Below are 25,715 nucleotides of genomic sequence, written 5' to 3' on the forward strand. Positions count from 1 at the left end.
TAGCATAAAGTTAAATGTTCATATTATTTTTAAACCCTCCCACAATATTCTTAGAATAAACACACCAGAGATGTTTTTATTATGGCAAAGACAAAATCTCCAAACGAGAGGCTCGTAACTTTCTTTTTAGCAATCCCTAGGCAGACCTTAATGTGAACAGCTCTGTTCTGACGTTTCATTCATTGTTGCCCGGGCTTGCAAAACACAAAAGACTAAAACATCCTTGATCAATTGGCTAGGACGTGCACATATTTCATTTCCTGTAAGGACACTGGGGAGCTTCCTAATGCTATGGGGGCAGTATGCAATCAGCCATCCAAAACACACAGTTACACAGACAGTTTCTCTGAGGGAGAGCTTTATTGATAAATCTGAACATGGTCAGTTCATAAATCACTCAGACAATTTCTCAGTTCCTTTAAAAATATGTGTGTTTGTGTAGTAGCGTGTATGTGTGTAATGGCCCAGCTGAGTGCAAGAAGCCCACGCGAGGCTCTTGATGATTAGCTGCATGTGGGCTAGGTTGGGCCCTCGGGGGCCTCGGTATGTCTGTGAGTAAACAGCGCAAGGCCTTCATGTGTTTCTTGAAGATGGATGCTTCGGCGGTTTGAAGTACAACTGAGTGTTGATTTTAGCGATAACATAAATGTTAAAAGACAGACCTACAGTACAGTGAGCGTAGAGTTTGTTAATTGGTGGTATATGGTTTAGTTTCTGCAGCAACAGCTCACGTCAACAAAATGCTGCAAGGGACAAAGTCGTATCAGTCTCTCAAACTTATCTAGTGATGGGGACAAGACCGCCTATGCCGAGTCCGAGTCAAGCCCGAGTCTTTGAGAAAGCAAGTCCGAGTCGAGACCGACTCCTTTAGGTGTCGAGAACGAGTTGAGACCAAGACCATAAAAACATGTCAGTTTTCATATTCATAATTTAATATCACCCCAGTTAATAATCAACAGTTAGGCCTACAGACTAAGCTAGATTGGGAGTTGATTAGTGGAGCAGTCTTAACGTCTTAATATGGACTATGCTTTTAATATCATTAAAAAATCCCTACCACATGCATCATCTTCTGCTTATTTTTCAAGAGATAAATAAACGGCTCTGATGGCAGTACCTTTGCATTGCACCATGGGATGTCATTTTCAAATAATGCCCATCAACATTCCATTTTATTATTATTGTTATGTGTTGTGTGCTTTTTTATATGAACATAAAAAATGTCCTGGTCTCAAGGACTTGATCTGAAATTAACAGTCCTTCTCCTCTCACTGTGGTCCGAGACCGAGTCAAGACAGAGTCTTTGAAGGAACGAGTGCGAGACGAGTCCGAGAAAGCAGAAATCGTTCTCGAGACCGGTCTTGAGTACTACATCACTACTATGGTGGATTTCTATACTCAATATAATCAGTAGATTTATATAAACTGTGCTATAATATTAAAGTTGCAATGTGGGACTTTTAGAAGGATGTCTTGACAGAAACAAAATATAATATACATAACTATATTATCAGTGGTGTATAAAAACCTTATATAATGAAATATATTGTTTTTATTACCTTAAAATTAGCTGTTTATTAGAACCCGACAGATAAAAGATTTTGAAGGCAGATACCGATACAAATGTTTGTTGGTTTTAAAATCCGATTCCAATATATCGGCCGATATTTTTTTTTCAGAAACGCGCAACAAAACATTAACAGATTTCCCTAACATTAGTTATTTGTAGTTATTTATGAGTTTTGACTAAAATAATATGATAATGCACTTTAAAAAGAAACTTGTTTCTTTTATTGTCACAACAGATAAATAAATTGTATAAATTCTGATAAATAAAATGTATAAAAATACAAACTTAAGATATGAAACGTAAAAGCCTTTGAACAAAAACACAACAACCACCAAATCAAAGTTTCCAGTTTTAAAAGACTTGGTTCATAAATATAACTTTGAATAGGACTGGAGACAAATTCTGTGAAGTTCTGATAAATAACAACAGCAAAATATAAATTGCTGATCACTTGACTCAGGCAGTGGCTAGACGCCTAAATCTGGACCCCACCAGCAGCTTCTGGTTTAGAGCGCTCTGTCAAAAACACCAACAGTGAGGAAATATAATCAAGGGTGTTTCTTCCTTTTTTTTAAATATTAATTTATTGGCCATTATGAATGCCGATACCGATAGTTTGGAAATGCCTAATATCGGCCGATATAATATAACGCTGATATATCGGTGAGCTCTACTGTTTATCTACATACAACGCGGGTCTCTTTACAAGGAAATCCCCGATGTGTTTCTACAGTAGCCCTAAATAGACAAACTGTTCTACAGAGCGCATTTTGTTCCTACGTTATCTCAGACAACAACATGTTGTCCTGTGGCAGCAACAATACAGTAGCTTCTCTTTGCGTTTCGGAATTGCGGTTGGTTGCAATTCGTAATCTCACTGCTACAGTAGATGCTGCTAAAAACACATATTACACATTTTAGGGGCCATTCGCATATGGCGTCCTTTCCTCGCTCAAGTTCGTTATTTCAAATGTAGGCACGCGGTATGCACACTCATAATGGACGTGACGCAGCCGCAGCGCGCACACAGTGCAACACGCCTGTTTTATCCTGCCGCATTCGCACCATGTTAAAACATTTCAACTTTTCAGAATCCCGCAAGCGCACCGCAGGTCATGTGACAAGAACCTATGCGCCTAGCGTTTTCCACCCATTTCAGGCGCGACGTGAACAGCCCCTTAACTCTTTCACCGCCAGCGTTTTTAAAAAAAGTTGCCTGCCACCGCCAGCGTTTTTCATGATTTTCACCAAAGTTTAATGCCTTCCAGAAAATGTTCTTCTTTAAATATATAAACATACAATATACCAAATGAAAGAACAGACCCTCTGCTTTCAAAAAAAAAAAAAAAAAAACATTTCATCCTACCTTCAGTGGTTCTTTTGTAATCAGCTTTTGAATATGGGTAGGTTTCTGCAAAAACACCACATTTTGAGCAAAAAGCTGAGATAATTCCATTTTTGTGACGGACTTTTCATAGAGATCCCATTCAGAGCGATCTTTAAAACAGACACGGACATGCAGCCGCTTGCCATAGGGCAATACTTCCGGGTTTAAAAAGTTGCCCACCTGGTGGATAATAGCGGTATTGCGGAAAGACGGAAAATCTCGTCATTAGCAGTGAAGCGTTTTTGCTTGATTGACGAGATATCTCGTCAATGGCGGCGAAAGAGTTAAGCAGTATTTTTCTATACTTTTTATGTAAGCAATAAGGTACGGAGGATGTGCTGTTTCGAGGAATAATATGCGAAGTGGAGTGCCTGCAACCTCTTCAGCCGTGACTTATTCACGATCCAGCACAAGTCTTGAGTATTTTATTGCATGCATTTATTAAACGGTTACCATACAATACAGAGATTAGAAAAAGAATATGCACGTTCAATCACTAAAAGCCTTTTTTCGGCTGGGAAAAAAGTCTGAACAGCAACAGAATGCTTTACATATGTTTACGTGGCTAAAGGGTGTTTTGTAATACACAAAATCATTGGGTGCAGCAGTGATACCTGTGTTTCATCTTAAATAAAACACAGCTATTCACCAATCAAAATCAAGGACTGGAACTAACTGCTTTATAATTGCTTTTACCTCAGACCCATTTGGTTTGGTTCATGTCCTAGAACCCATTAATGAAGAATCTTTGTAAATCCCTATGAAAAAAAATGAAGATATTTTTTGTTTTTGATAGTTTTATATTTGACAGTACAGTGTAGAGATGACAGAAACTGATAAGAGGGAGTGGGAAGAGAGAGAGGCTGGGTACTTGAACTTGACCAAATTGCAACTGCGCCAGTCCACTGTGCTATTACAGACAATTACGTGTGTATATGCGTCAATTTACACAACGCTGTTACTGAGTGAACTTCATGCACACTTCTCCTTTTCACTGGTTTATACTGGTTTTGGGCTTGGATCTATTTCAGTTCAACGGATTCTGGAGATTAATGCAACTCTTGAGGTGAGTATAACAGAAACCTGCGAGGGCATGTACAGACAAATTTGAATTGCAAGCAGAATTTTAGCATTTGCTCAGTCGATATGAAAGTGACCCTAAACTAACTCAAAGGGCAAAGTCACCAATCCAACCCAATGAGAGAGAGAGATTCATCTTTCTCTCTTCAAAACAACTCTCTTTCATAACATGTCGTTTTTCTAGTACTTGCCAAATATCAAACCTGAGCAAAAAGTCCACCCAAAACACCATAGCAACTGCCTAGAAACCACCACTCACGCAAACACAAATCTAACATGCCTCTCTTTTTTAGTATTGTAATCAGCATTCTCATTTAAATAGCCATTCATTTTTTTAATCCCCTCTCAAAACATTATCCATTTACCAACGGTTAAATCCAGATCTGGCCTGACCTCTGTCATTCGCACACAGTCTAAGATAACAACCGCTGTCTCAGTCTTGACAATTTAGCGACGCTTTGCTACGTGACGCCGAAACGGTTCCAACCTTCTCCATCAGTCTAAAGTCGTTACTATCACCTCCAGGTGTGACCGCCTGCCCCGAGCCATCAGCCGCCGCTGTACGTCATCTACAATTTCCCGCTGAGGATCCGACACTGCCTAAACCAAACAATACCCTGGGGGGAACAGCACGACGTTGACAACCGCAGGGGTACAGTCAAGCACCAATTAGCTGCATGGGGTGAATATGGAAAGCGTTTTTTAGATACATGTTGAATTCTTAATAAAGGCTCCATTAGTTATTATGACACGAATCGATCAGCCAGCGCACCACGTCAAATACATTTATCACAAACTAAACAAGCTAATGGGCATTAATGAAGGTTGATAGGCTTAAAGTGGCTTATTAAAGAATGAGCAGAGATGTGGTTTTTGAAAGCCGGATTCATTTCGGCAAAAAAATTCATTTGGATGGTTTGTTTTAATGAAGCCGAAACATTTAAAAGTTCATGATGAATGTATGACAGATGTATTATGTGTGCTCCCAAATAAGAAGAAAGCATGATGGCATTAATATGAGTTCGACTGAAGAAAGGAAGTCAAATACACCTTGGATGATATCTCGGAAACTGGGAGTAAATGATTGGAGGATTTTCATATTTGGGTGAGCTAGTCCTTTAAGAGCCTACTCTTGTAATACTCTTATAAATGAAAAAAGAGATAGTTTAGGGAAGGGAAGTGGAATATAGAACTCAAACCAACAAAGTTTGAACAAATCATTAAAAAAAAGAGTTTGTTCAAAACACTTGTTTTATGAATCACTGATGTCTGAAGACTAATAAACTTAAAGTCCAAGTCATAAAACCGGAAACACAAGAGGGTTTGCACTCAAATGAGCATGAAATGGCCGCAGTGGAATTTCTAATAAAGACATGAAGCTATCATTTGCCTGTGCATTAGTAGGCAGTAATGCAGCCTGGCTCCTGTCTGGGCTAAGTGGGGGTCTAAATGCCCTTTTGCACGGCAATGACCGCACACGTGATCTCACACACATACTGTTCCAGAGTGTTTTTTAATAATGAGCCGTTCCTTTCGCATGGCCGTCATATCTGGCATTAATTCATCTGTGCTGGGATTCTCGCTGTGCTGGGCAAAGTCCATCTGTGCCTACAGTGCCCACAGCCCCGTCTTACTTTGTGTCAGCACCGAATGCCCACAGCACCTTCTGTCCTGCTGTCACGGAAGAGGGAATGGTTGTTTGATGGAGCAGTGGGCCTCCGGACAGACGCGGGGGTTCATTCAGCCAGACGAATGGTCAGAGCCAAGTGTGAAAAGGCGCATAGGAGAGATGGCATTTGAACAAATGGGCCACCACGAGACTCCGGCGGGCCGGCGGCGGCTCTGTGGATGCGACTTCTGGCCGGGCTGTCGGACCCGGCCAGTGCATCAGGGTATGTCGGTGGTTAACTAAGCGTAGGACACACTAGAAGACACATGGGATTATTTGTGAAATGTTAGCTGTCATGTCTACGTGGGTTAAAATAATGGATCACAATGCAGCTCGCCATTCTGAAAAAGCATCAAACGTGACCCGGCCTATAAAAACACAGATAAAGTCAATTTTATGTGTTTTAGTGTTTATATAAAATAATGAAAAGATAACTCTGTGAAAATATAACTTTGATATATTTAATGTGAAAGATGGAATCAATGTGATATCAATAATTTAAATCAAACTTTGATGCTCCAAATCTTATAATTAGGTCATGAGACTTTATAGCCTGAATTTCACAGACAGGGTCACATTATGTCTTAGCATAATTTAAAGGGACGTTCCACTTTTTTTTTGAAAATATGCTCATTTTTCAGCTCCCCAAGAGATAAATATTTAATTCTTACCGTTTTGAAATCCATTCAGCTGATCTCTGGGTCTGGCGCTAGCACTTTTAGCATAGCTTAGCACAATCCATTGAATCTGATTAGACCATTAGCCTCGAGGAAAAAAGAGTTTCGATATTTGACAAACTTCCCAAAAATATTCCTCTTAGTTACTTTCAATGGCAGGGGTCTACGGTCTAGGGTACTACGCCTGCTGCAGCCATGTTACATCAGCAAAGTCCTTGATTATTACGCCAGTTTGAGAGTATAGTTCCTAGCCATATCTGCCTAGAAAATCGCAACTTTAAATTTTCTGTCGGTCTTAGTACACGATGTAACTACAGAAGAGTCAAGTTTTAAAGGAAAAATATTGAAACTCTTTTGTTATTTTTTAGCGCAATGCTAATGGTCTAATCAGATTCAATGGACTATGCTAAGCTATGCTAAAAGTGCTAGCGCCAGACCCGGAGATCAGCTGAATGGATTCCAAAACTGTAAAAATCTAAAGTTTAACTCTAGGGCAGCTGGAAAATTTGCATATTTTCAAAAAAAAGTGGAGTGTCCCTTTAAGAAAATGGCAAGCACAGCACAGCACAAAAATGTGCAGATAGATACAGTAGAAACTAAATACAGTATGTGCACATAGGTACAAAATAAACAAAATACAATTTGTGCACATAATCGGGCCTGAATAAAAGAAAAATGTTGGTAGATTTATGCAGACTCCGAATACTTCATAAAATCCGACTTGTTTCCTGACCTCTGCATCAGTATATTAGATATTTCATTTCATTATGATTTCAGCTAGCAATATGACTGTAATAATCTAATCTCCAACTACCACATTTTACCATTTTGTAGAATTGCACAGCACAGAAAATGCAAAAGTACACTGATTTCGTCTCAACCAAACATACACACAAACACGCACACAGAATTGACTTTATTTACAGAAATATGTATCCCAGGATAATTCAACTTTATGATACTCTTTATTAATCTATTCCTAGTTAATCCACTCCAAACTGTAATACTCTACTGAGGAAAGTCGAGAATGATTTGTGGCTAAATCTATTCTTAGCGGATCCGTTCTCGACAGCGCCATTGGAGCTGGAGGTTAAGCTGTCCGTGAGAACAATCATTTTAGAATGGGAGTTCATGTTTCTGTGTTCATTTCAGGGTGACCCCATAATTACTCAGAGACATTGTACTGTCATCATCTAAGAGTTCAGAGCCTCAGCCCACAATTTAGAAAGTAGTTTAGAAAAAGTCTGTATGAGTATTAGTGTGTGTGAGACAGTGCTTTTCATAAGGTCTAGCTGTGTCCAGCTTAATACTAAACTGTTTTCCTAAACCTTAAATTACAAGAGAGCAAGTGTCTGGATAAGTAAAAATGGCTAAGACAGTATATTGTTAACTTGTGTATACCAAGTAAACAGTATGCAGTATGCACTTCTCATTATATTATTGCTTCCCTAAAATTGTTTTCAAAGTCACTTTGGATAAAAGCATCTGGTAAATGCCTAAATGTAAATGTACACTATGAGCATGCAAATTTTGCATTAAAAATTGATATGAGTGTGACTACGTATTATTAAAAATGTGCAAAATACAGCGCAATGCACAGCATACCATATCCCATAAAGCATGCACTTGACATGACCTTCCCTTGATTGATCAGACAGCAAAGTGTTAATACATTTAAGTCTAATCCTTACCATTAATAGAATCAATTTCACAATTTTTTATTGTAAATTGTAATATTGATATCACTGCAGTTTGTAACTCTGGCAACACTTTGATTTAACTTCAAGTCCCACTGTGGGGAAAATCGTGTTTTTATTGTTATTTATATGTCTATAAATAAGACAAGACATATGCAACAAATGAGGACATAAATGTTTACAAGACGTTAGAAGGCGTAAAGAGCTGCTTAACCAGAAGCCTTGTACGTAATTGAATCTTTTGCTTTAAACAAATGCAAATATTGCATTTATTATTAATTTTTTTTTTTTTTAAATGCTACTCCACAGATTTATTATATATGATGATGACTTTGTACCTCTGGATATGGTGAGATTAGAACTGTTTTTAAAGGGATAGTTCACTTTAAAATAAAAATTCTGTCATCATTTACTCATCCTCATGTTGTTTTAAACCTGTATGAATTTCCTTTTTTTTTTGATGAACACAAAAGAAGATATTTTGAGAAATGATGGTAAACACACAGCAGTAAGTGACCATAGACTTCCATAGTAGGAATAAAAAAATATGATGGAATTTAATGGGTACCGTCAACTGTGTGCTTACCATCATTTATCAAAATATTTTCTTAGTCATTTATCACAATACTTCCAAAATATTTTTTTCTTACTATGGAAGTCTATGGTCACTTACTGCTGTGTGTTACCATCCTTTCTTAAAATATCTTCTTTTGTGTTCATCAGAAAAAAGAAATTCATACAGGTTTAGAACAACATGAGGATCACAGGCTTTCCATGACTGAAAGAAAACGACTTTTAAAGATTTTAATAAAAATATTATTTTTAACATCAATCTTAAAGGGACACTTCACCCATTTGCATTAAGCTTTGTATAGTTAGAACCCCAGACATGTTTTTGAATGGTCATGCATATTTTTCTCAGTTGCCGCTGAGACAGGAGAAATACAGATTTCAGTTTTGCACTTCCTTCTTTCAATGATGTAAAAATCATCATTTTGCATCATTGAAAGAAGGAAGTCCAATATATTTGTTGAGGGAGTGAGACTACAAACACCCCTTTTCTCGGTCAAATAGGCACCAAATTCTAAATGTTTGTTAAATTTCACCTACAAATGTAACACACTTTCAATAAAGATTAATGTTTCTACGGGGGAAATGCTTCTTTAAACTGGGGGTCTTCTTTCCCCACTTAGTTTTTCAGTTTACAAATTCCGCCATCTAAATAGGGAATCGGCATGGTGCCAAAGCAACTGGCTTTTAAAGGGGATGAGAGCTGAGACTCTCATTGGTTTATTGCACGTAACGCCCAAAACACACCCATTACTCATTACGAAAATAGGAACAGCCCTTTTAGACTGTGCTCTTGGTGCACAAACCATTTTTCCTGCTGTTAAATAAGCAAAGTGGATTCGGACACGCCCATTTACACTGTATGCCGTGCGCTGTAGACAATGCACTTAAATCATTAAAATAAGGCCCTAGTGCTGCAAACAGTCAGTTCACACGTGCATTGTTTAAAACCGAACAGTTATGTGTCTGAAACTGCCGAATGTAGCATTAACATATATTATATATATCTATGGTCCGAGGTGGTGCGGAAGATTGGAGGCGGGGACGAATTGGCAAATTCAAATCTATGGTTCAAGCTGTGCAACTGCGACAGGTAAAACTTTTACTTAGGCTATTATGATGCTCAAAGATGAGTTTTAACTGATAAAATTCTTGACTACAGGGAGACTATAAAACAGTCTATTATTTTATAAACTTTGGCCTGATTTTTTACTGTAAAAATATATGCAAAACCCCTTTATATGTTATTTGATGGCATGCATGTAATGAGGTAATGTAACAAATTATAATGAGCCTGTAGCATTGCTAGTATTACTGTTAAAAACAACATTCAGTGTGTACTGCATTAAAAACTAGCTACTATTCTATTCTTAATTTTGTCTGTTTGAACATGTTGGGTTTATTTCCCAAAATGCACTTCTCTGGGTCACAGCATGGGACAAAATAATTAACCAAAAAACCTCATGAATAATCAAATAAAAGTCATTAAAAAGACTAACAAAGTAGGGGGAAAAGCCATTGAAAATGAACCAAGGAGACTCTGGACAGATCCCAGTAGGGATGGCACATACAAAAAAGACAAAAACACCCTTAAACCGGTCAGACAATCAATATCTCACCATGGAAACCAGAATCCTTTATTCTGAAGATGACGTGCATAGATAAATATAAACCAATTTTATGTATGCTTTAAATTTCTATTATTTTAAGATAATTTGCTTAATAAATAATGCCTCTGAATTTGCCAAATGCAGTAAGAGTTCAGCAAGGATGTGAAGTTGATAAAACTGTGTGTTTTCCATTAGTCAGTCTGGTCTGTAACGCCTACCCTACAGCTGACTGCTGTGACTCATGGCTTATTCACAGTCCTGCCTTATAGTTTATTAAGTCTTTTTTACACCAATTTGTTTCAATCCCACCTTTTTACACCACATAAGGACAAACTGTCCTTTTCAGCTCTGTGGGTTGCGTGTGATCATGTGTGTGTTTGAGAGACAGAATAGATGTCTCTGTCATTCCCCTAAGCAGCCTTTGCTCCTATGGTAGTGTGCATGTGTACCTCTCTCTCTCTCTGTCTATATCAGTAATTGGTTATTTTTACATATATTCTCTTTAGTCTGTTTCACACCTGTGTATCAAATCAAGAGAAGCTTTCTTACTCTATCTTCTTTCAACAAATCAATTACGATTGCTAGTTAAATCTCATGCCACCTAATTAATATTCATGAGACATGCAAACATGATTTATAATGTGATCCACCCCCAAACAAACACACCCTTTTTACATCCGCTCTACATGCTTTTACCCAACATGTACTTGAACGATCAAATGCTATATCAGGCAGAGCAGAGCATAGCTCAAGATTATGAATTTGATTTCAGAGAAACTCCTAAAATGGTAAAATGCACTTTGAATGCACAGTAAGTAGCTTAGGATACAAGCATCTGCCAAATGTATAAACGTAATTATTTAAAAGCAACCAACAAGGTAAATTTTATAATGCATGATAATGGCGGTTATAATTCATTCTGAAAATATAAAAAATATATAAACACAGTACCACTGGTATATAATGCATTACACAGAGAATTTAAATGGATGCTATTTGCATCAAAGCAGACTGTCTATGCAACCATTCTTTCTTTTTGTATCCAATTCTCTCCTTGGCATTATTAAATCCAGTCCCTGTAAAATCTAGGTCTGCCAAAGTACATGCAGACTGTCATGCCAAATTTCCCAGCAGACCACACACACATCCACAGCATAAAAAGCATCTCCTGTTCTAGCCAGCACCCCTCACCGATCCACCCACCCCAGCGAGTTAACCCGCACATGAAAGCGAGTGAGATGGGAAAGAAGAGCCAGCCTGCAGTCTCCCGAGGCCACTCTCTTCTGTTTAGAGGCACCCACAGCTTTCTGAGGGAGGGATTAAACCTTCACCGCTAGCCAAGCTAACTGGCCCTAACTGAGGAGCTCGGGGGAGACAGGAGACAGAGCTTCAGTTAAAAAGACCAATTTCCCCTGTGGCTCCCAGCATGCATCTGTTTAGGCTTCGGTGTGAATACGTTTAACGCTTATATGCATTTTAAAAACTAAAGAGTATTTGCAGACAGAGTGGTTACGCTTGCAGGAGACAGTACCACTTTATTACTGTATTATGGGGTTCCTGCGACTCAACTGGTAGAGCAAGCACTCATAATGCTGAGTCATCGATTCGGTTTTAAAGGAATTCAAATGAATAGTTTGGATGCAAAACCCTCTAAATGTGTCTGACATGTTTAGGTTCATTCATTTTTACTTTACTGGCAATGAAAAGGTTATTAGATAGTAATTAAAATGCCTTATTTGACAAATGTCACTTTAGGCATTTCATTGGTATTTGACAAATTAGACTGTTTTCTCTGCAAAAGCCTCTAAGTGCATGTACGTTTTTCGGTTAATAACATTATAATTATATCATACATTTTAGTGGCTTATGCATCTGAGCCCTGTATTCAAGTAAAACGCTTGATTGCATCGTAAGTTACTTTGGATACAAGTGTCTGCCAAATGCATTCAGTTAATGTAAAAATATGCAAATGCTGAATGCTTTCAATGGTATGCCACTTTTTTGGATACAAATTATGATTTGATATAGGGGAAAGTGGGGTGAGTTGTGACAGATTTTACTTAAGTTGTCTTTAAGACAAGAAAAATGTTTACACTTTCAGAAGAAGGTGTCCAAAACTAAAGGCCATGTTGAAAAATGTGGTCTAGTTACACAACTTGCCCAATGTTAGAGGTATCATCAAGTTAAGCAGTAAAAGTTTAATCTTTTGGGAATGTGTACAAAATTTAGTGCTGGACAAAGTTTAATCGCGATTAATTGCATACAAAGTAAAAGTGCTTTTTTGTGTACTGTGTGTAATTATTATGTATATTTAATAGGGCTGGGCATAGATTAATCTAGATTAATCTAATACAAAATAAAAGTATTTTTTTTGCATAATATATGAGTTTGTGCTGTGTGTAAATATTATATATATATATATACACACATTTAAGAAATGTTTTATTTATATATTGTTTATATAAATGTTTTTAAATACATACATGAATGTGTGTCCATTTATATATACATAATAATTATACACAGCACAAACTCATATGTTATGCAAAAAATACTTTTATTTTGAATGAGATTAATCTGGATTAATCTATTCCCAGCACTAATATTTAACCACACACACACATACATATATTCATTTTTATATATATATATACATATATATATACATATATATATATATACATATATATATATATATATATATATATATATATATATATATATATATATATATATATATATATATATATATATATATTTATATTTTATTTATTTAGATATAATATAGAATATATACAAATATAAATAAATATATATACACATGTAAATGTTTATTAAATACATATGTGAATGTGTGTGTATTTATATTAATTAATATACATTATAATTACACACAGCACACACTCACTTATATTTTGTATGCGATTATTCGCGATTAATCTTTGCCCAGCACTAAGCACTTAACTGATATGATATTTTATATTGCTGGTATGTGTTGTATATTGGAGGTGCAACACAGCTTACAATCATGTAAGTATCATGATTAATGAATGAAAATGGTTGTCAAACACCACCACCAACGAATATATCAAAATAAACACTGTTAATTCCTATAACGAATTTTAGTACTGCTACAGTACTTTTTTGTAAGGGACATTGTATCACAAAAACATTTATGACACATGCAAGTTTAAGCTTGTCATTTCTGGCAGGGGATTGCTAAAAAAATCCTAAAATATGTCCCAGTTCTGCACCTACTTCGCATTTTATTCAATTCTTCCTCTCGCTTGAGAAATGAAAATGACGTGTGGCATTTAGTATTGTTAGACATATGTAAGGTACAAGAGGGGGCGTATGAGTGAGATCCAATAGAAACAGGTGAAAAACAGCTACATGTATTCCTAAGACATTGGCCATTTCTGCCTATGTGTGCTGCGGAGGAGGGGGTCAATGATTTAACTCCGGGTACAGGACAGCCTGGGTGGGTGGGTCCCATCCATCTTAGGAAGTAATTACGCATTGACTGTCCATATTGGGGGGGGGGGCACCATGGCTTTATAAATCACCACTTGCTAAATGGTAGCAGACCAGAGGGAGAGAGATGAGAGCTTTAAAATTATGAAGAAAAAAAATCGTTCTGCTACCAGTTACATGTATTTTGTTGTTTAAAGGGATAGTTTAACCTGAAATGATCATTTACTCACCCTCATGTTTTTTTAAACCGGTATGAGTTTCTTTATTCTGTTAAAACAAGATATTTTGATGGTAAGGCATACACAGTATATGGTACCCATTGACTTCCAGTACGAAAAGCAAATACTATGGAAGTCAATGGGTACCATCAAATGTGCGCTTACCAAAATGTATCAAAATATCTTCTTTTATGTTTAGAACAACATGAGGCAAGTAAATCATTTTGGGTGTACTATCTTAGTACTACTAACTTTATATATCTGTAGTTTATGGGTAAAATGAAATGTTTTTCAAAACAGATGTTCACTAAAAAATAAGCACCATTAAATTAAATGTACTGTACAGGAGCATCAATTTCCCACTCAGTGGACTATGTCGCTGTACTTGTGTTTTTAACATCACACCGTTGTCTTCAGGGAACGTCTAGCCATTTTCTCAACCATGTTGTCGTCTAAGACAGTTACTGCTAACACGGCGAGAGTCAAGTTCTTGGGCGTCCACGTCCCTCTTCAGACAGAGTGATTGGTGGCACTGGTCCCAGTCGGGCTGGCATATTGATTTGGGGTCATAAGGTTGGCCCAGCCCAATTTGTTTTCCTCAGAGACAGGGCTGTCAGTCAGGCATGCTGTATGCCCCATTTAATAGCAGTAGCTATGAGAGTGATGGAAGTACATGGGTGATCCCTCTGCTAACATAGTGATATGTTATCAGCCTTCTGGGACTACAGCTATTCAGTCGCTCTCTTTCAGAATAATGGGTAGCGAGAAAGGGAAGGAAAAAAGGCGAATCTTTTTTAGTAAAGGAAATAGAGACATTATTTCTATATAAAATAAATCAGAATGTCAGGAAGCAAAATACTATATCCTACTTTTGAAAAATCATTCCAATTTTTGGCTACGTCAATATTGAACTTTAAATGTGACTGGAAAAACAGATGACTATGTTGCTGTGGAGCAATCAAACGCAACTTTGGCAGCGAGAGAAACCGGGCAGCTTCAGTTCATTTCTGGGCGGCCCATCAACATGCCTGCCTGTAAATCTGTCGCTGTCCACCGGGCAGAGGTGCTGAAATGTCTACAACCTTACTGGTCAGCTGTAAGAACTTCTTGCTCAGCAGAGCATTAGTATTCAATATTGTACAAACTTTTTATTATTTCTGCCATCATATCACAATTCTACTAGTTATCTATAGCAGGTTATAATTTCCGCAACATTTGAATGCATTGGTGCAAGACATAAAACGGCAATGCAATGCTCAGATTTTTCTTTGTCACTCAGCCTAACCTTTCTTGTATTATGTAGTGGTCATTTTAATGATTCCAACTGAATGATGTTAAGGGTACTGGACAATTACACCCTGAATTTTAGCGGCCTGATAAAAATAACTCAAAGTCTACGAGGCGCATTAACACTTTACTGAATACAAATTTATGGAGCCATTAGTTCTAGCCCAATTTAAAGGTCAAACAAGAAGTAATGCGGTTGAATTTCGAACTGCTCAGCATCAACACCCCAGCTTGTTTCGAGCGCTCTGTTGCAGACTGAATTTCTCTAATCAGTTTACAATTTGAGCATATAATATAATCTGAAAGAAAACAGAATTACATAACAGACCAAAAGTGCATTCATATCCGCTAGAGATTTTCAAAACCCAGTTAGTGCACACTGATGAGAATTCATTGATCGATCAGTTACAGACTAAGTATGAATGACTCAACCACCGAGTCAATCGATAGTTAGTCTTCATGAATAATTCAGTTCATAACGCCGCTATTCTTCATTCTCACATTATTACGCAAGACGTGCTGTCTGGCGGCAGCCGTGATCAGAAGTAGCTGTTCGAGCGGAAATGAAATGCTATTAGTCACATATGTTTCTGCATGTCAACCAATGAGAAGTGACGAATGTGCTCAATTGTTACAAGCGTTTAATCCCTGTTGCCATGGAGACGGTGGTAAACAGCTGCAAGTAGGATTCGCATTCAAGCTGCTACAGGATTTACATAGAGAGAAATTTTGTTACAGTTTGCCTGTGCATACACATACATCCACATCTCAACCAATAAAAGCCTCTAATCTAAGTCAGGTACGAAGTGTCGGGGAACTTCAAGTCATGATGGGGAAATAAGGGAACTTGATTGTCTTGCAGCGAGCGACCGGACCAAGACAATCAACATTCAGAATGAAGAGAGGATGCGTGAGGTGGAATCTTGGGAAGGTTTGTTGATGTGATTACACGGGGCGGTCCTCGACTATGTTTAACACTCAAGGGCGAGAGGGCCACACTAAAACTCCAGATCAATACGCAATTTTACAATCATCACCTCGTCCATAATTGGCTTGAAATGAACCTGCAGAATGTCAATATCAGTTGGAGAGTGTCACCATTCGCTCGGGTCTTCTGAGCCATAAAACACGCACCCTTGATAAACCTCTACCAGTCACCCATTTTTTCCTGTGCATTTTTCACTCTCGAAACACATTGCAACCCAGACAGATGCTCACCTTCAGGGCGATTTACTGTGCTTGAAATAAGACACGTTTTACATACGGTAATTAATTCGTGATGCTGGATTTATGCCATTAGAGTGAGATAATGAAAGAAACAAACCACACTTAAAGTGCATAGAAGCTTTACTATCCTTAAACTGCTCAATTCTGTCCAAAGCAGAGAATGCTGGGTAAAACTCAACCTGACTACATTAAGTTACATAATAAAATGAATGGGGATGTGCATGTATGCCATTTTTTATTTCGATTAATCCATAGGTCTGAAAAACGAGTACTCGAGTAACTAGGGGCGGGGCAATCAAAGGGGCGGGGGGTACGCATCATGGTGAAAGTGGTAATATTTAATTTAAAACATTTAAATAAAACTTAATTTTGAAGAAACTATGACAGAAAAATAAACACGTACTAGATTATTAATGAATAAAAAATGTTTCAATAGAAACCTCTAAAAGGAATAGCTGCGTAATGAAGTGAAACTAAAGGGTTAACTTTAATAAACACAAACTGAAGTGCTTTCTATATGACGCACTCAGTCTTTATTACCACAGGCGCTTGTAATGCTAACCAGACGTCGAAATGCTGCCATAACAACAAAAAATAAATAAGTAAACTAGGTATGCTTAACGATTAATCGCGATTAATCGTTAGCAGAATAAAAGTTTTTGTTTACATCATATGTGTGTGTGAACTGTGTATAATAACTTTGTATAAATAAATGTACACACATGCATGTATATGTTTTAGAAATGTTTACATGTGTATATACATTTGTATATTTATGTATAATTTTAATTATATATAAATAAAAATACTTAATATATAAAAAAAATTCTTAAAATTATACATGAATGTGTTCATATTTATATATATACATATTTATTATACACAGTTTACACACATATGTGATGTAAACAAAAACTTTTATTCTGCTAACGATTAATCACGATTAATTGTTTAGCATCCCTAAAGTAAACCCACACGATCATTGTTTTTGTGATCGATCGTCTATGCCATGTTCGAGTACTCGAGTAATCGAGTACCCAATGCCATCCCTAAAAATGAATATTTAAAAGTTCCCCTGTGGCCAAAATCAAGTTGTTTATAGTTATATCTAGTGTTTTAATACTGCATGCTTTTAGACAAACCATCTGCAAATTCATTCAACACTATTGCTGAGTTTTTTCTTTATTAAATTGCAGTTATCTTATTCCTGCGGTTTGAAATCGCCTCGGTTTACTACGTCACAAACATGCAACCAATCATGTCAACCAGTGATGGGCAGTAAAGCCCGATTTATAGTCGTGCGTAAGTTGCTATCCGTACCCTGTATGTAGCCCTGCGTAGCCTGAGATGCACCTCACAAAATTTTTAACAGCGCGTCAGTTCTACGCGGACCACAAGCGCTGTGATTGGTCCACCAGGACCCCTTCCGTCAGGTTAAAAAACTGCATCATTGGTATTTCCGTTTGCGACGGTGAGAACAAAGATGAGCCAAGTTGAGGAGTGATTTAACTCAAATTGCAACAAAAGTCACTGTTTATTTACTTCCATCATTGCTGGTCTTCTAAAATCATACACAACAAGTTGCTTTTTTTCTATGTTTGTGGGTTAACTTGCAAAGCTTCTTCTTCTCTGACGGTCGCGCTGCTACTGTGGTTACACACGTGGATACTGCCCACCAGCGGTTTGCACGTGTGTTTGCACGTCGACGCGGACGACGACGCAAAAGTATAAATGACAATCGACGCGGAACCTACGCCGTAGGACTTACGCACAACTATAACAAGCCCTTAACGCGTTACTGTAATCCGATTGCTTTTTTAAGTAACGAGTAAAGTAAAGGATTACAATTGCTCGCAAGTGCAGTGTTAATGCTTTTACCTGTTAACATTGGCGCCAATAAAAATAAGCGCAACTCATGTATGCATTGTGAAACTAGTTGTGTCTGGAAGTGCCGAATGTAGCATCTATGCACATATATAGCTATGGTCTTAAGTGCAATTAAGTGGATGCAGGGACAAATTCATAAATTCATATGTATGGTCGAGTTGGTGCGATTGAGTGGAGGTAGGGATTCATTTTCCTTATTCATATTTATGGCACGAGCTGGTGAGATTGAGTAGAGGCGGGGACTAATTAGCATATTCAAGGATCGGTGTATACTAAATAGGGCTGGGACAACGCGTCGACGTAATCGACGACGTCGACGCAAAAACTACGTCGACGCAAAATATGCGCGTCGATTCGTCAGACCCAAAAAGGCGGCGCAGTAGTATCAACGCGAGTGGCTTCAGTCCACGCCAGTTTCACACAGCAAAGGTGAGCAGAGCCTGCGGCCGCGCGGCGCATGGTTTTTTCAGCGCCCATGTTAACAAGCATGCACCCCGCCGCATGAGCAGCGCGAGCTCGCAGCTCGAAACGGATATAAACGGAGGTCGGAGCCAGCCGCAAATACTTGGGCGGCTCTGTAGCAACAGTGCTGCAATCATTTCTGCGTGGTTCTGCTGCGCTGCTCACGCTCAATTAAAGTGAAAGTGCTTTGTTTATGGTTTAAATGCTCGTGGATTTACGCGAAAAAGTGTCATTTTACCATAAAATCATGAATGTGATGCCTAGTGTGTTTTAAACAGTCATTTGAGCAATTTAACAGAAAGCAATGAAATAGGTCACTGTTGCCAGAAGACTGCGCTTTCATTCACTCTCTGTCCAGCAGTAAATGAGTCCTCATCTATCTTAACAAACTTAAGAGAAAGAGATTTAATAATATATGTGCTTCTTAAGTCTATAATAAGTCTCTTAAGTCTATCTTAGTCATTAAATGGACTAGAACAGCACGAAAACAATGTGGATTAAACAAATCTAGTTATAAAAACTACAAAGACCATCAAAAGGCACATTGAAGAGGTTTTGCTCATAAATGCATGTAAAATAAAGTAATTTGAACTTGAGATTTTTATACGGTTACTTAACTGCACAGTATGCACTGCAAATGCTTTATTGAATGCTACCTCTGTCTAAGAATGCATTATTTTGCACTTGTATAGTCTTTTTTTATTTTGAAATTTTAAGAGCAATAAAGATATATTGAAATGTTTACATTCAGATATGTAAATCAACATGTATAACTTGCTATTAGTTAATTAATGGGGAGATAATCGAGAATCGAATCGAATCGAAGTCGAATCGGACTGACAAAATGAATCGTTAGATTAATCGATGCATCGAAAAAATAATTGCTAGATTAATCGTTAAAAAAATAATCGTTTATCCCAGCCCTAATACTAAATGATGCAAGGGTGAGGAGTTACATTCAAGCTATTTTACAGGAAGAAATTACTAATCACAGGAAAAAACTTTAACATCTGCTTTTTTGATGCCCCAAGATGAGTTTAAGGTAATAACATTATCAACTACAGGGGGACTTTAAGTAGTTCAAGTATCGTTTTCTAAGAATTTATATTATATAAATTATTCTATTTATAATGTACCAAATAACTGTTTAAGTTACTTAGTTTAACAGTGTTTACTGTAGCTTTAGTGTCCATCTGCCTATCTGTCTGTTTCTTGTCACCCGTGTGTTTGTTTGGACTTTTTCCAAGGCTAATGACCCTCTATCACTCTTGTAAAGCTGCGGCGTAGCCCCAGCTGTGATCTGGGTTTCCAAACAAATGAATAATTAAATAAACAGCAGGGTAAAAAATGCATTTTTCCCCAAGCAGTACGAACCACCTTTTTCCCCACCAAAATGTTCTTTGAACATCTGATCTTAAATTGCAGTTGTTCCCCGAAAACCACAGGAAGACCCACGGACCTCAGTCATAAGTCTTTCTTCGCCCTTTTCTCTCATCTTTTTCTCCCAGTTCCTTTCAGATTTAGGGTTGGCATTGAAGTGCAAGGGAGCGCCATGTTCTCGGGAACATTAAGGCTCAGCACCATCCCTTACTGAGGGATTACGAGGTTCATTCAGAACCGAGCTAAACTCTAGACGAGTGGACGCTTTGGCCCTTTCACAGCTATAAACGATAGACCACAGAAACTGTTTTGCACATCTATCTCCAGATTCCAGAATTGCAAAGAAAAGGAATTATTTCAGGAAGCTGCAGAATTACATTTCTCACGTCATACTTTGATAAACGCCTCTGAATTCACTCAAATTGGACAGGCATGAAACCTGACTCAGCAGATGGCATATATATATACGAACTGACGATGCGCTACATGCCTCTTCTTTCTAGCTGGTGTACTGTATATGCGAGAAGAGATTTTTATGACACACGAGTGTTATTAGGGACTGATTTTAGATGCTCAAAACAACGGTAGGCCTCCATTGAGCAAGCGTGGCAAGTGTGCCACGTATCACGTGCGGGGGCTGAAATATAGATCTGGACGAGAAGAGGCTGTCAGGTTCAACCGATGATTCATTGCTTGTGGCGATGCTGTCTACAATGAGTGGATCACGCCGCACATGCTGGGACAGCGATAATGGCGCACAGATGTCTGAGCACATCAGGCCACACAATCCAACAACCGCAATTTTACTACAACATCCCAGAATCCAGCAAACGTGTAGTGCAACGCACAAACTCAACCGTCACTAACTCAACAGTCATGGCTTGTTTTGAAAGATGCAACAGAAGGTTTGTGAGAAACTGCGAGGAGAGAGATAGGTTATAAAGCCTGCTTATGTGAGGTGTAAACATTCGGTAATGCTGATCTGGGCAATTGCACGCTCAAATGCTGTGTCCTCGGATGAAGAGATAAAGTAGAAAGGCTATTTTAGAAAGAGAGGTAACTTTACCAACATCACACTATGAAACCGGGTAGAGGTGTGTTTGGTCTGTGGAGGTCAAAGCTTTCGAATAAATTCTGCAAGAGCACAAACTGGGCTACTGCATCTTGCTGTGAGTTTGAAAAGAAAAGCTTTGACCTTGTGCATTTTTATGAGGAAAAGAATGGAAAACACAGTTAGCATTATCATGAATTGTGAATATAATTACCCCATGCAATTTGCTTTCAATAAAGCATCAGTAAAGACTCCATGCATGTTTTTTTATTACGGCTGTCCATCACGCACTACACAGCAATGCAAGACAACACAATTTTTTCTGATTTATTTAGAAGCCCCTTTAAAAAAGCAGCCAACCTTTTCAGTTCTGCCCTGTGCTTTGAAAATTTTAAATTTTAATAAGGCTGCAGTCCATGTGAGCGCTTCCCTGGACCGCATACGCACATAGTAACGACAGGCAGCATTAAAAGGTACATGCAAGGGGCTGGATAAAGCCAACGGTGCACTTTTATTCATTATTTACCCGTTTTGGGCCCTGACACACAAGCACATCACAAACGCACATTTCAAGCGGCAACGGTTACATTGCGCTGCTCTGCTCATATTAACGAAGACCATTTGCTCTGACTCCAGGGCATTCCGGCTGCGTTTCATCCATCTATCAACATATTGTAAGACTCATTAAAGTCGGGTATCATATGGGCATTCAGTTGCAGCACTGCAGGAAAGAGGCTTTAGAAGGGTGATGGTTCATTTGCAGGAAATAGTGCGAACAATCCAAGACCCTGAAAGGCCAATGATCCGAAATTAATTTTAGCTCGACTGATAAAGATTCCACCTTGATTTCCATTGACTTGTCTTTTTTATCTCCTCTATGTGCCTTGATTTAAATAAAGGCTATAGGCCGCAAACATAAACTCATGCTTTGAAACCAACGCTCACGCTCAATCTCCCAAATCCATGTGAGGCACTGCAGCAGAACTGTAGTGAAGAATGGAAAGCTTTGAACAACATAAAAACTCACATCTATACAAAGACAGTAGCTGTATTATATATGTATAAGCACTAAACAATCTATATGAGATTAGACACTGAAAGATTGAAAAACCAGCACTTTGAGCTCAGAAACAGGCATATCCTCAGCCTTCAGGGAAACAGAGGACTTCTTGTCTGTGCTGAATTCTGCCATTGACACAGCACTGCCCAACTACCCCAGCATATAAATGTGCCCCTCTCCTTTGATACGGAGACATAGCTGTCTATGCGATGACTGTCTATGCACCTGATACCTATGCGTGCATGGGCGTCGTGGGCGTGCGGTTGGGTATGGTTGGCGTTATCCACTTTGCTCCACGCAATCTCGCACTTACGTAAATGCCATTAAACATTTAACGGGAGGCGATTGGAAGTCTGTGGGTTGCGGATGTTTGCCATTATTCAGGGCGCATTACCATTATCTATCAAGTGCAAAAATAAATCAATCCCCACCGTTGCCAGAGGGACGAGCAATGGATGCAATTAGAGGCGCAAATGGCCGGTAAAGACACAACCGGGCCAAGCGACAGAGACGCGTCGAGATCTCATTTGATCTACATCTGATGAACGCGTCTTGATTCCGCGTGCTCTATTTGAAGCGGGCGAGACACGCCAGAATTAAATAGCAGGGTATGCGGATATTGGCTGACTGTAACAACAATACAATCTCTATCAACAGACCGGGTCTGTCATATATTGCACCTTTATTTAACACTTCTGTCTAATTAGACGTCTCGTTTCTCAGCGGTGCGCAAAAACAGATATAAAAGCGTCACACGCGCGTCTCGTGCAAACACACGTATGCTGTTGGTAGCTACTATAATATTAGACATTGACGGCTTACCCCTCTTCAAAGGTTCCGGTGATTTTCAGACTTGGGTCTTGAAGTCGGCGTTATGCCATTGGTGTCTTTTATTCACAGGTAATTCGTCATGAATGTGTCGCAGGCTCGCGCACATCAATTTACCTTCTTCGCGTCAGTCTCTTTCGCAAAGCAGCCCAAGAAATGAAAAGAAAGTAAAAAATGAAGGGGAGTGAAAATAAAAAAATAACAAAAATGAGGAAAAAACACCTCTCAACCCCCTCCTCTTTCTTTTTTTCTGACAACACCCTTGTCTCTCCCGACGGCGAGGTTAGCACATATCTTATCACAGTAACGGAGGTAGGGAAACGATAAAATAAAACAACAACAGAAACAAATGCGTATAACGCATTAGCGGCTAACTAAGCGCGGGAGACGCGGGTCCTCTATTGTCATGGCGACTCATTTTAAAGTCCTTTCCTCCAGACTGGATAAAAATACGCAAAATAAGATAAAACCATCCGTTGACACGACTTCTCATCAGCTCCCAGTCTCTCTCATTCACAGATGACTCCTCTTCGTCTATGCACAAAAGAGAAAACAATCTGAATTCGTCGTTTTCTTCTTGATATCTAACGATAACATTAATTGTTATTCCCACATGCGAACAATTATGATGCGATTTGGCTTCAGATATCCATTCCTCACTTCACGCGCAAGCTGTCAAGATTCAGGAGTCCTGAATCGCAATGTACGACTCTCTTTTCCTCACATCTCTCTCTCTCTCTCCCTCTGACACACACATACACAAGCACGCACACATTTAACAGCTACCGCAGATTGATTGCAATTCTCAGCACTACCTCCGGTGGCTGTAGCGTCCCTTACGTTCACGTTCTCACATACTGACGCTTTGTCTACGCTGAATTTACATTCCGCGCCGCCGCTTTGCGCGCTCTCATCCAGCCCTTATTAATTAATCAACGTGATTAAGACGTGAAACCGTTGAATGTGTCACTATGGTAAAGCGTTTCGAGGATCTGCATCGGTGTGACGTCAGAAGAAAACGTCAAAGTGATGGTCTCTTCAGATGTTCATCTTGCATTATGAGCTCACTGTGACGCGCCAGATGCCTGTGACCACCTGTGGACTGATGCTTAGGATGAGATCAAACTACAGGTGTTTGAGAGACAGAATAAATAAATTGACAACGAATTACCACAGTAATAATACAGTACTTTGATAAACCATGTGGAAGTAAATATGCTTTTACACGCCCACAAAGATATTTATATACACTATAAACTACAATGGAATCACTCTGCCTCTTTACGTGACAACAATTGTGTAGTTCACATTTATTTGATCATGTCCTAAGGTGGAGATATAATTTGTGCATTTGAAATGTATATTCTTCTGTCCCTTATACTGTAAAAACCAGCATGGTGCTTAGAGAAATCTTTTATTGATTTGTAGGCTTTGGTGAGCAAGCGTATAATAAACACCCAGATGAGCTAATTATAATGTCTGTTCTTTCTAATGACAAGCCCTTCACACAGAACGCATAGAATATTAAAGAATTACATTTCCATTATGTACAGCAGTGGCCTAAAGTGATGTCCAACTTGACATATTCACCCATTGTTCGTGCATATGTTTTAAAAATGTATAACATATTTGTATGTGTGTTGTGCTTGGAGTGTAAAGTTCAGCTTTGAAAAGAATTTAAAGTGGCTTGGCAAAAATTTGCAACACAGAACTTACTGAGTTTAGGCCTAGAAGAATAGCTTTTCCCAAGAAAAAAAGATGATTAAATTGTGGTCAATATGCTTTATTTTCTATGAGCTTTTTGTTTGGAGACTTATTAAATGCTGTGTTGTTTGAACTCATGGTTAGTTCGAATACTGACATTTTCTAGATTAATATAAATAATGGATATATACTACTTTTTTCTTAAATGTATACATGTATGCGTTTATATATTTATAAATAATTACATTGGACACACACACACACACACACACACACACACACACACACACACACACACACATATATATTTTATGCAAACACAACTTTTATTATGTATGCGATTAATCGTGATTAATCATGTGACAGCTCTACTTTTTTGCTAAATTATTTTTTCAAATAAATGCTAAAAAAGTTAAGTTGTCTCCATTTTGTACCACGTGTCACATTTTAAGTGGTTTAATTAAACCTAAATTTGATTGTTTAATTGAACCTGATTAGTGCCATTAAAAGCAAATACTGTGCAAATATGCCCTTAAGACATCACTTTTGGCCACTACTTGCGTATAAGTGTTGAGTTTTCTGTGCTTGTGTCACAGTGTAGCTTACATTACGAACTAGTCTGGTCTACTGAGACCCTATAACTACACAGTAGTTAAACATCGCCCTCTACTGTATGACAAACAATCCTATCTCTTATGCTTTATTTTTTTACTATAACAAAAAGGTGGCACCAGACATGGTTTGAGCTAATAATGCATGGTGTTCTGGTTGCTCTTTTACATACAATGAAAACAATTTTTTATTTAAAATTTTTGGGTGCGTACTCCTTTAAACATTGCAGCCTCCAGCTTTTTTCTCCTGGGGGTGGCGTTGTTTC

The 25,715-nt window shown here is 38.3% G+C and overlaps 1 protein-coding gene across 2 annotated transcripts in view; it reads right to left on the reverse strand.

Moving 5' to 3' along the window:
* nlgn2b (neuroligin 2b) overlaps nucleotides 1-23,902 on the reverse strand; it is a 92,036-nt gene extending 68,134 nt beyond the window's left edge. The window contains exon 1 of one of the 2 annotated variants that reach the window (XM_065290633.1): nucleotides 23,129-23,902. The gene's annotated coding sequence lies outside the window, so the exon portion shown is untranslated. The remainder of the gene's footprint in view (nucleotides 1-23,128) is intronic. The other variant, XM_065290632.2, reaches the window with a different exon arrangement.
* Nucleotides 23,903-25,715: the final 1,813 nt, after the last annotated feature.

The sequence above is a fragment of the Paramisgurnus dabryanus genome, chromosome 10, assembly GCF_030506205.2.
Source record: "Paramisgurnus dabryanus chromosome 10, PD_genome_1.1, whole genome shotgun sequence".
Taxonomy (NCBI): Eukaryota; Metazoa; Chordata; class Actinopteri; order Cypriniformes; family Cobitidae; genus Paramisgurnus; species Paramisgurnus dabryanus.